Raw genomic sequence first — 15,690 nt, 5'->3', positions numbered from 1 at the left:
GTGAGTTATAAACTTTTGTGTGTTCTAATTGATTGAGTATCCAACACCGTTCCTTCTAACATGATCTCTACTTGTTAATGTAAGTCATTGTGAATCATTATGTTCACAAAATTGAACTCTAAGTTCATACAAGTTCGTGACCCCAACATATTCACATTCGGTTAAGTCTTAAAACGAGTTGTTAGGTATGAGATGCGTGTTCATAAAATCAATCTACATCTTAGACTCGGTGAATGACAATATGACATGACCTTAAAGGTTAAGTATGTTGCTTTGAATTATACTCCATAAGATTTTAATGTTTGGGTAAATGAGAGTGGTATGAAATCTGATTTGTATTAATGAAGTGTAATTTGTACAAGCAAGAAGCCTCACTATATATAGGAGGAGAGAGGGACTAACAAATAAATTGTTAAATGGTATAAGAACAACAAACAACATACAAAATAGCGACAAAACGAGTGACAAAACTTTATTATTTTACCCAAACCGAAAAAACTCCCCCCCCCCGTACCCTAGATCTTACAAATAGTAAGATCTATTTAACAAATACAGAACAAACAATCAGCTGATACAGTAATCAGATGATCATAAGCAGTGACCACATACGATCACTAGATCTATCAAAGATCTAACAACTGAAACTACAACACAAAGGATACAAATGAAGAAAACAGAGAAAAAGAACTAATCTTCTGTAACACTTGAAGAACCAGCGATGTACAGGAACTTCATACAAACCAGCAGCTTCAAACAATCTTGAAGAAGATCAACTTATGCAAACTTACTGGTACATGAACAATTCAGACTAGAGAGAGCACAATTGAATTTGGGGAATACAATAATGAAACCCTACTGCACATAACATCCTTTATATATCCTCAAGATATGAATTTACACATAAGTCCAAAACTATGCAACAAGATGATCGGGGTCCTTCCAAAGTTACATAAAATACCCTTGAACTTCCAGCTGTATACAAAACACTCATAACCGCCATAAAACTATTAGAACAAAATATAACAAACAATATTCCATAAGGCCCAATATGAAACAATATAACAAACATATGAATGAAAACTGAGAACTACTTCTCATCTTTCAACATCCCCCCCCCTTCGTTCATATGTTTGAACATATTAGTTAGCCCCAATTTGTCACAAAACATTTCATGTTGTGACACTGAAAGTCCTTTCGTAAATACATCTGCAAGTTGATATTCTGTATCAACCTTTTCAGGACTTATTATACCAGTGCTAACCTTTTCTCTTAAAAAATGCAAATCAAGCTCAAAATATTTTGTCCTTTCGTGGAATACAGGATTTGCAGCTATAGACAAAGCTGCTTTGCTATCACAAAACAAACTTACAGGTAAATAAATATCAACCTTAAGTTCTTTTAACAAATTCATTATCCACATTATTTCACAAGTAGCGGAACACATGGCTATGTATTCCACTTCAGCAGTTGATCTCGCAACCACAGTTTGTTTTTCACTCTTCCACGAAATCAAAGAGAACCCAGAAATATACAAAAACCAGTTACGGATTTTCTAGTCATCAAACATTTTCCCCAGTCAGAATCAGCATAACCCAACAGATCTAGCACATTTTCAGGTTTAAATCTTAATCCCTTACCTGGACAAGACTTCAAATACCTAAGAAGTCTTAAAGCAATTTGTAAATGCGACTCAGTCGGACTATGCATAAATTGACTAAGAAACTGGACAGCATACGATATATCAGGTCTGGTCAAAGAAAGATATATTAGCTTCCCTATTAACTTCTGAAAACTAGTAACATCTTTTAACAGAATTGGACTTTTCTCAGTTCTAGATGACACTATAAAGCTTTGCTCAATAGGTGTAGCAACTGGTTTACATCCTAACAGTCCAAATTCATTTAACAATTCCAAACAGTATTTTCGTTGGTTTAGACACACATCATTTTTATCATATAAGACCTCTATTCCAAGAAACTACTTTAATTTACCTAAATCTTTAATTTTAAAACTATCACTTAACATTTTCTTAACCTGACTTATTTCATCAACATTATTCCCGGTCAATACTATATCATCCACATATACAAGCAGGACAACAAAAACAGAATCTTTGCACAAAATAAACAAATGATCACACAAGCTTTGCCTAAAACCAATTTTTTCTAACACCTCGGTCAATTTCTCATTCCATTTACGTAGTGCTTGTTTAAGTCCATACAAGGACTTAACAAGTTTACAAACTTTAGTTTCATTCTTAGAATAATACCCTGGGGTAAAGACATATACACGTCCTCAGTTAAGGAACCATACAAAAACGCATTATTAATATCAAGTTGAAACATTGGCCAATTATTTTTCACAGCAATGCAGATAACACACCTTATTGTTACTATTTTTACAACTGTAGAGAAGGTTTCATTAAAATCAACCCCTTCTCTTTGGTTATAGCCTTTAGCAACTAACCTTGCTTTGAAACGTTCAACTTCACCATTAGACTTATATTTGACTTTATATACCCATTTGCACCCAATAGGTTTTCTATTGGGTGGCAACTCAACTAAAACCCACGTATTATTTTTAAACAAGGCTTCCATCTCGACATTCATAGCCTCGACCCACCTAACATCCTTGGCAGCCTCAGTATAAGTAACCAGTTCAACAATTTTATTTAAAGAATTAACAAAACAATAATTTTCAGCAGACAACCACGAGTAATTAACAACTCTATCAATGCCATACTTAACTTTACCATCAAGCACAAAACCATCTAATTTTTTTTGGCACAGAAACAACCCTACCAGACCTTCTCGAACAAATTTGGACTCCCTCAGACAGGTTGGTCTCTTCATTTGAGATCCCAGTGTCCTCAGCCCTGCTATTATCCTCACTGCTACTACTCTCAACCCTAGTTCCTAAATGTTCCTTTTCATGACCATCCTGACTAGAGGAGGCAGATGTAGAAGAATGATCTAGCTGCTGATCATCACCACGATACTCATGAGATCCAATAACTCTCTCTTCATCATCGGGAAGTAAAGAAACTTTAGGCATGCTTATTTCAACACAATCAAAAAAACTAACATGATTTAAATTTTTATCAACCACATTTTCTTGATTTATTAACTGTTTTGTTTTAAAAGGATAAACATCCTCATAAAACTTCACATCTCTTGAATAAAAAAATTTCTTTTCATCCAAGCTCCAAAGTTTGTACCCTTTTTTAACTTCTGAGTAACCTAATAACACACACTTATCAGCATGATAAGCGAATTTATCTGACTCATTTAAAATTGTGCTAAAACAAAGACACCGAAAGTTTCTCAAATGAGACAGAGAAGGTTTAAAACCAAACACTACTTCATACGGACTTTTACCACCTAAGACAGACGAAGGCAACCTGTTAATCAAATAGACCGCAGTTAAAACACTATCAGACCAGAATCTAAGAGGCAAGCCACCCTGGAACATCAATGACCTGTCCAAGTTTAACAAGTGTCTATGTTTACGTTAAGCCACACCATTTTGTTGTGGTGTGTATGAACAAGACGTTTGATGAATAATACCTTTAGTTTTAAAAAAAAACTATTCATTTGATTATTTACAAATTCTGTTTCATTATCACTTCTAAAAAATTTAATTTTAGTTTTAAACTGTGTTAAAACCATTTCATAAAAAACACACAAGTTCTCAAAAACTTCCATTTTATTTTTCAAAAGATAACACCAAACGGTCCTAGAGAAATCATCTACAACAGTTAAAAAATATTTGAATCCTTCATAGGATGAAACCTTATATGGACCCCAAAGATCTAAATGAACTAAATCACCAACGCATCAACGGAACCCTAACCTGTTTGGCTTTATGACAAACGTCACAAGGACTATGATCTAAATTATTAATTCCTATGTCATGTTTTAACAAGGCTAGAACTTGATCCGAAGGGTAACCTAGCCTACTATGCCATAAATTGGTTTTTAAAACACTATTAAAACATACACTATTAGAATTACCGTTCGTTCCCACAAAATACAGACCGCTGTCCTGATTACCAAACATTAGGACTTTCCCTAATTTGGAATCCTGTAAAACACAATTTTCTTCATTAAACACAACTAACACATGATTATCCATAGCAAGTTTATGAACGGACAACAAGTTCACACAATAATCAAGAACATAAAAGACATCTTTTAACACAATTCCATCAATTAGTTTTAAGTCTCCAATTTTTAAACTTTCACACTTGTACCATTCGGATGACTAACACTTAGATCAAATTCAGACACATCAACACAGTTATACATATTTACATCTGTTTTAGACATATGTTGATTAGCACCTGAATCAACAATCCACCTATGACTACTACCAAAGTTAGCAAAGCTAGAACAACTAACAAAACTACCAGCAAAATTACAACCACTTTTAAACTTACCTCCAACATTGGAAGCTTGAGACTCAGTTCCAGATTTCTCACCAACAAGATGTAACAACTTAGCGATTTGTTCTGAAGTAAAAGGTAGGATAGAAGAACCAACAGAAGTAGTAGAACCAACAGTAGCATTAGACTTATTATTTCCAGAATTACTTTTACCCCCTTGATTACCAACCCTCTTTTTAAAACCTGGAGGATATCCTATTATTTCAAAACACCTATCAATAGTGTGACCAATCATATTACAATGTGTACATTTTAAGTTTGTATTAGGTCCTCTAGACACTCTTTTCTTAGGATCAAACTGATTAGACTTAGACACATAAGAAAGACCTTGTCCTTTAATGTTACCACTAGCCATCCTATGTGATTCTTCCCTAGACACAATAGAGAAAGCAACCTTGACTGAAGGAAATGGTTCTCTGGTTAATAAACTCGTTCTTACAGGCTGATAAACATCATCCAAACCCATAAGAAACTGCATAAGTTTTATTAAAGTTGTAAAATCATTATAATCTTTAGCAGCTTTACAAGAACATGAAACCAGATCTTTAGTTTTCAAGAACTACAAGACCTGATATGCTAAAATAACAGTCAAATGAACCTGGTTAGTTTGCCCTGAACCTTCTAGGGTTTCAGAGACTAACGCGGGTCTTCAATCCCAAGCACAGATCCCAAGGATGCGAAACAAGACAATACAACTCCGATCAACAAAGGGCAAGAAACCCTAACAGACAAACAACAAACACTATCAGAATAAGATGCGGAAGACGAATCAAGAGCTCTTTAGCTCTCATACCATGTTAAATGGTATAAGAACAACAGACAACACACAAAATAGTGACAAAACGAGTGACAATTTATTATTTTACCCAAACCGAAACCCCCCCCCCCCCGGTACCCTAGATCTTACAAATAGTAAGATCTATTTAACAAATACAGAACAAACGATCAGCTGATACAGTAATCAGATGATCATAAAAGGTGACCACATACGATCACTAGATCTATCAAAGATCTAACAACTGAAACTACAACACAAAGGATACAAATGAAGAAAACAGAGAAAAAGAACTAATCTTCTGTAACACTTGAAGAACCAGCGATATACAGGAACTTCATACAAACCAGCAGCTTCAAACAATCTTGAAGAAGATCAACTTATGCAAACTTACTGGTACATGAACAATTCAGACCAGAGAGAGCACAATTGAATTTGGGGGAGACAATAATGAAACCCTACTGCACATGACATCCTTTATATATCCTCAAGATATGAATTTACACATAAGTCCAAAACTATGCAACAAGATGATCGGGGTCCTTCCAAAGTTACATAAAATACCCTTGAACTTCCAGCTGTATACAAAACACTCATAACCGCCATAAAACTGTTAGAACAAAATATAACAAACAATATTCCATAAGGCCCAATATGAAACAATATAATAAACATATGAATGAGAACTGAGAACTACTTCTCATCTTTCAACATAAATAATAACATACTAGGACCCTAAACTAATAATTGCAATCCAACTTGCTACATATGAAGTCTATTTGAGCCTTCTGGAGTGGTTTTATGAGTATATCCGCTAGTTGGAATTCTGTTTTAACATGAATTGGCTGAATAGATAGAGGATCCTTTTGAGTGCCTACTATTCGATCTCTGATTTGGTGACAATCAACCTCAATGTGTTTAGTTCTATCATGAAATACTTGATTTTTGGCTATGTGTATAGTTGGTTGATTATCATAGTATAATCACATCAGGTCATTAGAGATAAACCTGAGTTCTCTAAGAAGACGACGAACCTATATCATCTCTGATGTAACATTTTCCATAGCTCTGTACTCTGATTCGGCACTTGATCAAGATACGGTATGTTGCTTCTTACTCTTCCATGACACAAGATTTCCTCTAGCAAAAACACAATACCCAATGGTGGATCGACGAGAAATAGGACAGCATGCCCAGTCTGCATCTGAGAATCCAATAAACGACCATCTCCATCTTTTGTAAAAGCACCCACATGGCAATGACTCTGATCAGAATATAAAATCCCTAGACCTGGTGTGGTCTTGAAATACCTTAAGACACGAAGAGCAGCATCCAGTGTCCTGTGTACGGAGTGGCCATGAACTGACGACGAAGAAGATATCTGGCCGGGTGACTGTCAAATAGTTAAGCTTTCCGACCAATCGTCTGTATCGCTCGGGACCCTTCATCGGACTCCCATCCTCTGGAAGGAGCTTCCTCGTAGGAAGCATAGGAGTGTCAATCAACTTGCAACCCAATAAGCCACACTCAGTTAACATATTGAAGTCGAACTAAGTCGCTAATATGAAACTGAGACTGAAGGAACTGTTTGAGCTTGGTAATCTCGTCATCATCATCCCGTACAACTATGATATCATCCACATAAACAACTAGAATGATCCTTCGGTGTTGAAGATGTCTAAAGAATATGAAATGATCATATGCACTACGAACCATTCCAAACTCGCCCATAACACTAGAGAACCAAACAAATCATGCCCTGGGAGATTGTTTAAGGCTAAACAGAGAACGACGCAATTTGCATACTTTTAAGGCCTCCTCCTCAACAATGAACCCTGGTGGCTGCTCCATATAAACCTCATCCTCAAGAACACCATTAAGAAAGTCGTTATTGACATCAACACCATTAAGAAAGTCTTTTTTTTTACATCAAGCTGGTGGAACAGCCAATGATAAATGGCCGCAAGAGCGATACAAAAGCGTGCAGAGGGCATAATTGGCAACTGAGGAGAAAGTCTCATCATAATCAATACCATAAACCTGGGAGTAACCCTTAGCTACCAGACGAGCTATCAGATGATGCAGAGAGCCATCAGGGTTAAGTTTAACAGTGAAAACCCAATGATAACCAACAACACGCTTACCAGGCGGAAGCGTTTCAAGATCCCACATATGATTAGTCCTTAAAGCCCCAATCTCTTCTTCCATGGCTTGACGCCATCCCAGGTGAGCAAGAGTTGTCATCACATTTTTGGGAATCAGATAGGAATCAAGAGAAGTGGTGAAGCCATGAGACTCAGTAGAGAGGTGGGCGTAAGCAACATAATCTTGAATGGGCTAACGGGTGGTGTGTCTAGGTTCCTTTCGGAGGGCAATAGGTATATTAGGATACGGTGCACCTGGAGGATCATAGGCAACAGTTTACTGGAACAGAGAATTGGGTTCAGTGTCAGGTGGTGGATCTGTGGACGTAATACAGAGTTGTATTCGCAATAAAATATATTTTTATATCGTAAGCTATAGCGAGTGTCGTCGTACCATTATTGTGACGAACCGAATTGATATTTTGTAAACAACTATATTTTTGACGAAGCGAACCGAAATGGAAAAAATCAACTATATTGGAGTCTTAATTAGTATTCGTTTTATTGGTTTTAGGTGTAAATTTTATTGAAAACAGAGTTGTATTCGCAATAAGTTATATTTTTTATATCGTAAGCTATAGCGAGTATCATCGTACCGTAATTGTGACGACCCAAACTGATATTGTGTAAACAACTATATTTGTGATGAACCGAACCAAACTGAAAAAAAACAACTATATTTGAGTCTTATCTAGTATTCTCTTTATCGGTATGATGACACTCGCTATAGCTAACGATATAAAAATATTGATATCATATCGATTCCGACCAAACAATATCGATACTTGCATGAGTACTATATGATACGGTTTACTGATATGTTCCTGAAGATCTAAACAATGTTAACTGTAAACACATGATATAGTCTTCCGAGCCAATTAGTTAATAAGATTCTGAGACTTGAGAGAGGTTTATACAGAATTCAACCATTTTATATCTCCCGTACCACGATTGATTGATCAAGTGCATCCAGGAACAGCGATAAAGAAAATCCCATTAACGACTAACAATTTCACATCCATCCAACAATTTGCATGTTCTTCCAAAAGAAATCAATCGCTGCAGAAACGGGTGTACTATGTTAAATCATGAATGCACATAAGGTGTTAGATTAAATGTCTGTGTGTCAATGACAATATGTTAGATGATCTGGCCGCCATTGGAGAACCAAGTATAGTTGATTTCAAACGATTAGTAGAACTTACATGCTACACTGAAAAAGGGTCATCACAGTTGGATTATCTTGTAAAAGACTGGGATATAAACATGAAAGTGCTGTGAGACTTCTAAGGGAAAAGCTTAAAAATTAAAGCAAACAACGTCAAGTGTAAGAAATTCGAAATATTTGAACAACATTATTTTGAAGAAGAAAGGTATGGAGGTGATAAACCTCCTGTATCTGTGTTGGACGAACTTCACGAAATATTTCAAGATGTCACTAGAAGAAAAGATGATGTTATTGTTGAAAATAAACAGTTAGAAACAGATGGCGAGTATGATACAGTTACATAATGGAAGCAACAGGCCTTACACGCGCGAAAGTTATTGGAAGCAAGTGTTCACAACGAGCCGATACTTACGGAGAAACTGGAGGAAAACATTACAAATCTTGAAAAACAATCTTACCCTGTAGAAGAACTTTCCCAAATCTTGAAAAGAGATTATAACTTTTTACATTTTGTTCTTCAAAATGCACCCGTCGTTATTGGCCATCAGGTAATTTTATTTCTGCAACAAGTTTTATTTATATATTTTTTTGCGTTTAAAGTTTTTGTTTTACTTACATCATTTTTTTCTTCTTAGTTTTCTTAACAACGGATGTTTGTCTTGTTTATTTTACTATTTTTAGGATAAAGAATTGCGGCTTCCTTCATCTATAAATCTACAATGCTTTTCCAAATTTAGTAGAGGAGGTAACATGACCATCTCAAGATCGGTACCGGTATTTTACCAATTTTCACCTTCAAAGACGGGTACCGTACCGAGCATTTTCGGTACTGGTATCCAATTTTGCGGTACATCCCTAGGCTCCACTGTCCTATTTTTTTCCTAGTTGGGGTTCGTTTTTGTTGGAGCTGGAAACACCTGATCATGACTCATGATTCATGAGTCTTGCCGAAAGGAGTGAGCTTCAACTGCTAACTTGGATGTTGCAACATGTTGTGATTTCAGCGAATAATGATCTTGGTATTGGGCTCTTCATCCGTCTGGGGATTTTTATGTTAGCAACATCAATAACTGTATTCGGGTTCATATAGAGAGAGACATGCCAAACTACGTGGTTGATTCCAATAATTGGGTCCAAAGAAGGTCAATATTGTGGCTTGGAGGGCAGAGGCTAAAAGATTGCCTACTAGGTCGGCTTTATCAGCTAGAGGCATTAAAATTCCTTCTGTGACCTGTTAGATATTTTAGTGTAATCGGGATTGACTAGTGGAGAAAGTTTGAAGTGTTCTAGTTGTTTGTTTTGCTTTGTGTTGGGTTTTTGTTTGTGTTTCGGTTTGCCTAGTCGTAGTTTTTTTTTTTTTTCCTGTTTTTGGTGTTTGTATATGTGGTGTTAACCCCTTGCTAGGTTGGGGGAATATAAAATTTTGTTGGCCGCTAAAAAAATTGTTTGTTTGTTTTTTTTTTTTTAATGAAAAGGTACCATGTTTTCCTTAAAGAGGTATATATAACGGTCCATTTACGATAAAATCAAATTGACATATAAATATGAAATATACTATGCCTAGAGCGTATATTCTTTGACAATCACAAAGTAGATTCTGTATAACCCAATACACAAACTCTTTTACTGAAAAGAGCCATGATCCAAATTTTATCCAAAATTTCATTGATAATCAATAATTGTGAAACATGGTGGGGTTCTAGAGTAAATACCAGGGACGGAGCTACCTTATTCCGGGGAGCAACGTCCGCTACGGCTTGGCGCGGAAAAATTAGTGTAAATTTTGGAAAAAATTGAGGTTTTTTCGATTTCGTTACGGCTTATTTATAAAACGTTACGGCTTGGCGGATTTTCTAGATCCGCCACTGGTAAATACTAGTATATTTGTGAACTGAGTGAACAAATCATGGTCATTGATAACAGGATGGGGTTTTAGAGTGAACACTAGTATATTTGTGAACTGAGTGAACAAATCCTGGTCATTGATTTACATCATCAAATCGTAAAATACATTAGTGTATTTTATCATCAAATCTTTACCATTGATTTACACTTTTATATTGATAATCAAGGGCTAAGATTAATTCACTAGTGTTCACTGTCAAAGGAGTTGTTCGCAAACGAACCTAACCCTTGTGAAACATATATTATCCAACAAATATGTATGCATGCATGTGTATTTAAAAAAATATTGTGCGAATACTACACACAACTATGTTACTTTAGTACTTTTTAAAAACTTATTTTATTTTGTTTCATATTAGTGTTTTAGAATTACAAATTTACGACCACAAATACAAATATGTATAAAATAGTTATATTTAAACTCTAAAACATGATACACATTTCTGTTTACTTTTTGCATTTTGACATAAAACATACAACAATAGGTTACGAAAGAAAACGTGAAAACACGTATTATAAAATTTATATATATAAAAAAAAAAAGTAAACAGGTTGGATACCCGCAAGCCCGTCATGTTGACATCCGTTAGCTAAACGTGTTTGATAAAAAAAATATCCGAACTCATTTAGAATAAACTCAAAAACTCAAACTTGTAACTCATTTAGAGGTGCACAAATTAGGTTCAAACTCTAAACCGGTTCGAGCCACTTAACAAAAATTCAAAATCAGGTTGAGTTTGATTTGGGTTTGACGGTTTTTAAACCGGTTTCAGTTTCGATTTGACACTCGGTTCCGATTCAAAAACCGTTTTTTTTTTTTTTTATCATCTCTATGATCCAACTGTCTTTAGATTCCACTTCACTGTTTAAGATATGGCTAATTGGTTATCCTCCTTTTCCGAACTTTCTTTATTAAGTTTTCTAATATTAGTAGTGCGGCTCAACCAATTTTAAGGACTAAAGTAATATTTAAATTTGAGTCCTTTTACATAATTATTTTATTCTCACAATGCTCTTAACTTTTATCAAGGCTTTAGGTCAGAAATAATAAGTAAATAAATTAAAATCTTATATTTTAATTTATGTACAAGACATCATGCACAAGCAAACAACTATTCATGGAATAATTTAAGGCTACAATAGAACATTAGGGGTGTAAACGAGCCGGGCCGAGCCCGAGCTCGACCAGGCTCGAGCTCGGCTCGTTAGGTTTTTATGAAGCTCGAGCTCGGCTCGGTTCGAGCCTACTTCTTTGAGCTCGAGCTTGGCTCGCGAGTAAAACCCAAAGCTCGAGTTCGGCTCGAACTATTTGGAGAACAACCTTTAAACGAGCTAAAAGTTTGGCTCGAGCTTACTTCAACATCGCTTAAACGAGCTAAAGCTCGGCTCGAGCTCGGCTCATCAATGTTATCATCATTATTAATATATTATATATAAAAAAATTAAAATTTTGTATGGGCTCGTTTAGGCTCACGAGCCTAAACAAGCTTTGTATTTCATGCTCGAGCTCGGGCTCGATAACAAAACGAGCTCTATTTCAGGCTCGAGCTCGGGCTCGGACTCGTTAAGGCTCGGCTCGTTCGAGCTTTTAACCGAGCCGATCACGAGTAGCTCTCGAGCCTCTGGGCTTGTTTACACCCCTATAGAACATCATTAAATCACTATCATAAAAAAAGTAACCAGGTGAAGAGTGCACAAAGAGTAGAAGAAAGCACATTCAAATATAAACTAGGGCGAATCAAATGTCTTGTTACCTTTTATTACAGTCGTGTATTCTTTAACAACTACTGTATGTGTATTTTAAAAATTGAAGGCTTAAGGCGGTTACTTTATTTCTATGACCGTAATTGGTTTTAGATGACAATCGATTAGGGGTGAGTAAATTAACCACCATAACCGATAATTGAACCATAACCGACATAACCGAACCACTAATAACCGATAACCAATATAACCAATGGTTATGGTTATGAAAATTTGTATAACCGCTCAATCGGTTATGGTTATGGTTATGAAGCTTTGGTTAACCGATATAACCAAAACCGAACCGAACTTGTAATGCTAACTTTATATATAGGATTTGTGTTTTACAAAACCATATTGAAAGTTTTTACTAAGATAAAAGTATGTTAGTAACAAAATGATCTTGATGTAGATGCCATTTATTTTAATAAAGAACTAAGGTGTGATGTCCATAATTTTTTTTTGTTTGAGAATTACCTTATTAAAAAGAACCCCAAATCGGTAGTTTAACCAAAAAATTTAGTCTCCATTATTTTATAAAATAGGCTCAAGCTAAGTTCAAATCGTGCACAACCCTATTTATTTCAAACCTTGCTTGGTTACTTAACCGAAATTAACTAAAACCGAACCATAACCGACTTCATAACCGATTAACCATAACCGAAGTTTGGTTATGGTTATGGTTACCAAAACTCCATAACCGAACTAGCGGTTATGGTTATGATTAATAATAAAAACCGAACCAAACCGACCCATGCACACCCCTACAATCGATATAGCTTCAAATAACTTTAAGAACCACGGTCTCGCTTCTTAATCCCTTTGTCGGTTGCCTGGTTTGCTTCTTACCCTATTACCATCCATCTTGGTAATACGCGTCGAGGTTTTTTTTTTTTTTTTCATACATAGAAAGGTAATTTGCTACAGAGTTTATTAGATAACTTGCCAAAAATGATGAAACCATATGTTTATATAATAATAATAATAATAATAATAATAATAATAATAATAATAATAATAATAATAATAATAATAATAATAATAATAATAATAATAAATGGTAAATGTTTCACTTTTTGCGACAGATGGATGTGATAGATTTTTTTGGTTTATTCAATGTTTGTGCATATGTTTGAATGATGTCCAATCAAATACGAAACATCTTTATGAACATTTCGAATTAGTATTATTTTTATGTAAATAAACATAATTTCAAATAAATAATATAGATACAAAAAATTGAATAAGTTGGGTTTATCAAATTCATTGATATTTAACAAAGACAAATTATAACAAACTTTTATAAAGTTTTCATTTATACGTATTGAAGAAAAAGGTTAATATAATCTATCTATACTTCCTATAAAAGAAGAAATCCGAGTGACATAAAAAAGCTGATGTGTCAACCAGAGAGGCTGTCTAACAAGACTTTTGTTATGTCATTACTGCATCATAAACCGGAATATATAAATCACTTTAAAATACATTTAATTTAATTTCAAAGCACCTACCTTGTGTATTCAAATGTTAAAGGTCTGACCCACATTCCAAATGGCAAAGCACTGCCCATCTACAAGAAAGTATAACTTAGCAGATGGTTCCTTTGGCAAACGTATACCTTAGCAGATGTTTTGAAATTTGGGGTAATTTCAAATTCAAAATGCATGAGGATATGTAATTTGCAATTAATGCATGTCACTCACTCACTTCTGTGAATCATCTTCTTATATAAACCGATTTATATTCTCATTCCACTCTTCATATTTACATTCTCGTGTTCTCTTCTTTTGTATTTTCAAACCACATTTCTAATGTATCTCTCCCTCAAATCCCTTCTTCTCAATACTCGACATTTGTTCATAAAGGATAAGAGAAAACGGAAGCTCTCTCTGACCCATTTTCAGAACAAATTTTGAGGATATGTTTTTTTTTTTTTGAACGTCCAACAAAAGAATCGCCAGATACTCCGTACGCGGAACCCATTGGCCGAAAGGTAGCCCGCGGCAGCCCAACCTGCACGCACGGAGCCCCTAGCCCACCATGCCACCAGTTCCGGGGAAAACCCGACCCCTGCACCCATCCCGAAAGCACGACAATGCAGAGCCGGTAAAACCGGGGTGGATCGGGAATCGAACTTGAGACCTTTCAGTCAGAAGTCTTCCTTCATTTCCATAACCACTGGGGATATGTGGTTTGCCTTGATGATGGTAATGTGATATATATGATTATGTTTGTTTTGATTTTTGATTTTTACTAAAGTTTTTTAATCTAAGTTATGACTAAATGATGATTGTGAATGATCTGAGCAGATGATGATGATTGTTCTACGGTTGTTTCCAGCATCATTGTTCCAACATCATTTAAAGTATGTTTTTTTTTTGCTACTCTAATTCTCGCTTTATATTTCAGTCTAATCACAGTTGTTTGAAATTCATACAATCATCTGCGGGTTATTTTAGGTTTGTATTAAAAGAAGCATAAAGTTAAATTAAACACAAAGAAAGATTATTAAATGTACATTTAAAATAATTTTTAGCCTCTCTATCCCCAGGGATAGAGGCAAGGTCTGTCTACATCCCACCCTCCCCAGACCCTATGAGTAGCATCGCTATTTGTGGGATTTACTGGGTATGGTTGTTGTTGTTGGTTGTTGTTTACATTTAAAATAATTTTTGTTTATGACTAAATATGATGATTATATACGACTTGGGCAGATGATGATGATGTAGAACCCACAGTAGTTTCTACTAAACGCAAGAAAGGATCTGCTACTGCTATAAGATAAGATTTTATTTTACTAGAGATTTGTTCTTTCCTGCCTTTTTTTGTAATAAAAGAAGCATAAAGTTTGGTTTAAAGCAGTTTTTTATAAAGCAAGTTGAGGATTAAGTATATGAGGATAGGGCTACTCTTCAACAGCTGAAGAAGTGTTTTCATGTACTGCATCTTGGTCTGTTCACGAGAGACCAGGTTTCCAGAAACCTGATGGTGATGCATTCAGTACTTCCGTGGAGTTCATGGCGATTGTCAAAGATATACATTGAGAAGTTCGGTACTCGATGGAGTTGAAGCTAAAAGCACTAAATTTTTGATGTTAGATTCGTAAATTTCTTGGTGTTGTTGTTAGATTTTAAAGTTTCGTTGTTCGGTACTCGATGTAATTGTTGATCTTTTAAACCTCATAATTAAATTTTAATCCTATTAATGTTTGTGGAGCATTTTATTTTTACTAATTTTAAGGTGAATAAGTATTATTATGTAAAATAAGAAATTTAATAAAAATATGAAAATAAAAAAAATAAATAGACTTTATGTTAATTAAGAGATATAATAAAAAGATGAAAATAAAAAAATAAATAGATTTTGTAAAATTGATTTAAACTTAAATAAAATTAGTTGTTAGTACCCAAATGTGTTAAATTGATAAACTTAAAAAAAATGCAAGGGTATTTTAGTCATTAATTAACTAATTTTGGTGTTAGTACCCAAAGGTGTTACAAAATTGAAACCA

Source organism: Helianthus annuus, chromosome 6 (genome assembly GCF_002127325.2).
Source record: "Helianthus annuus cultivar XRQ/B chromosome 6, HanXRQr2.0-SUNRISE, whole genome shotgun sequence".
Lineage (NCBI taxonomy): Eukaryota > Viridiplantae > Streptophyta > Magnoliopsida > Asterales > Asteraceae > Helianthus > Helianthus annuus.
The sequence above is the reverse complement of the archived record's forward strand: the minus strand, read 5'-3'. Positions refer to the sequence as shown.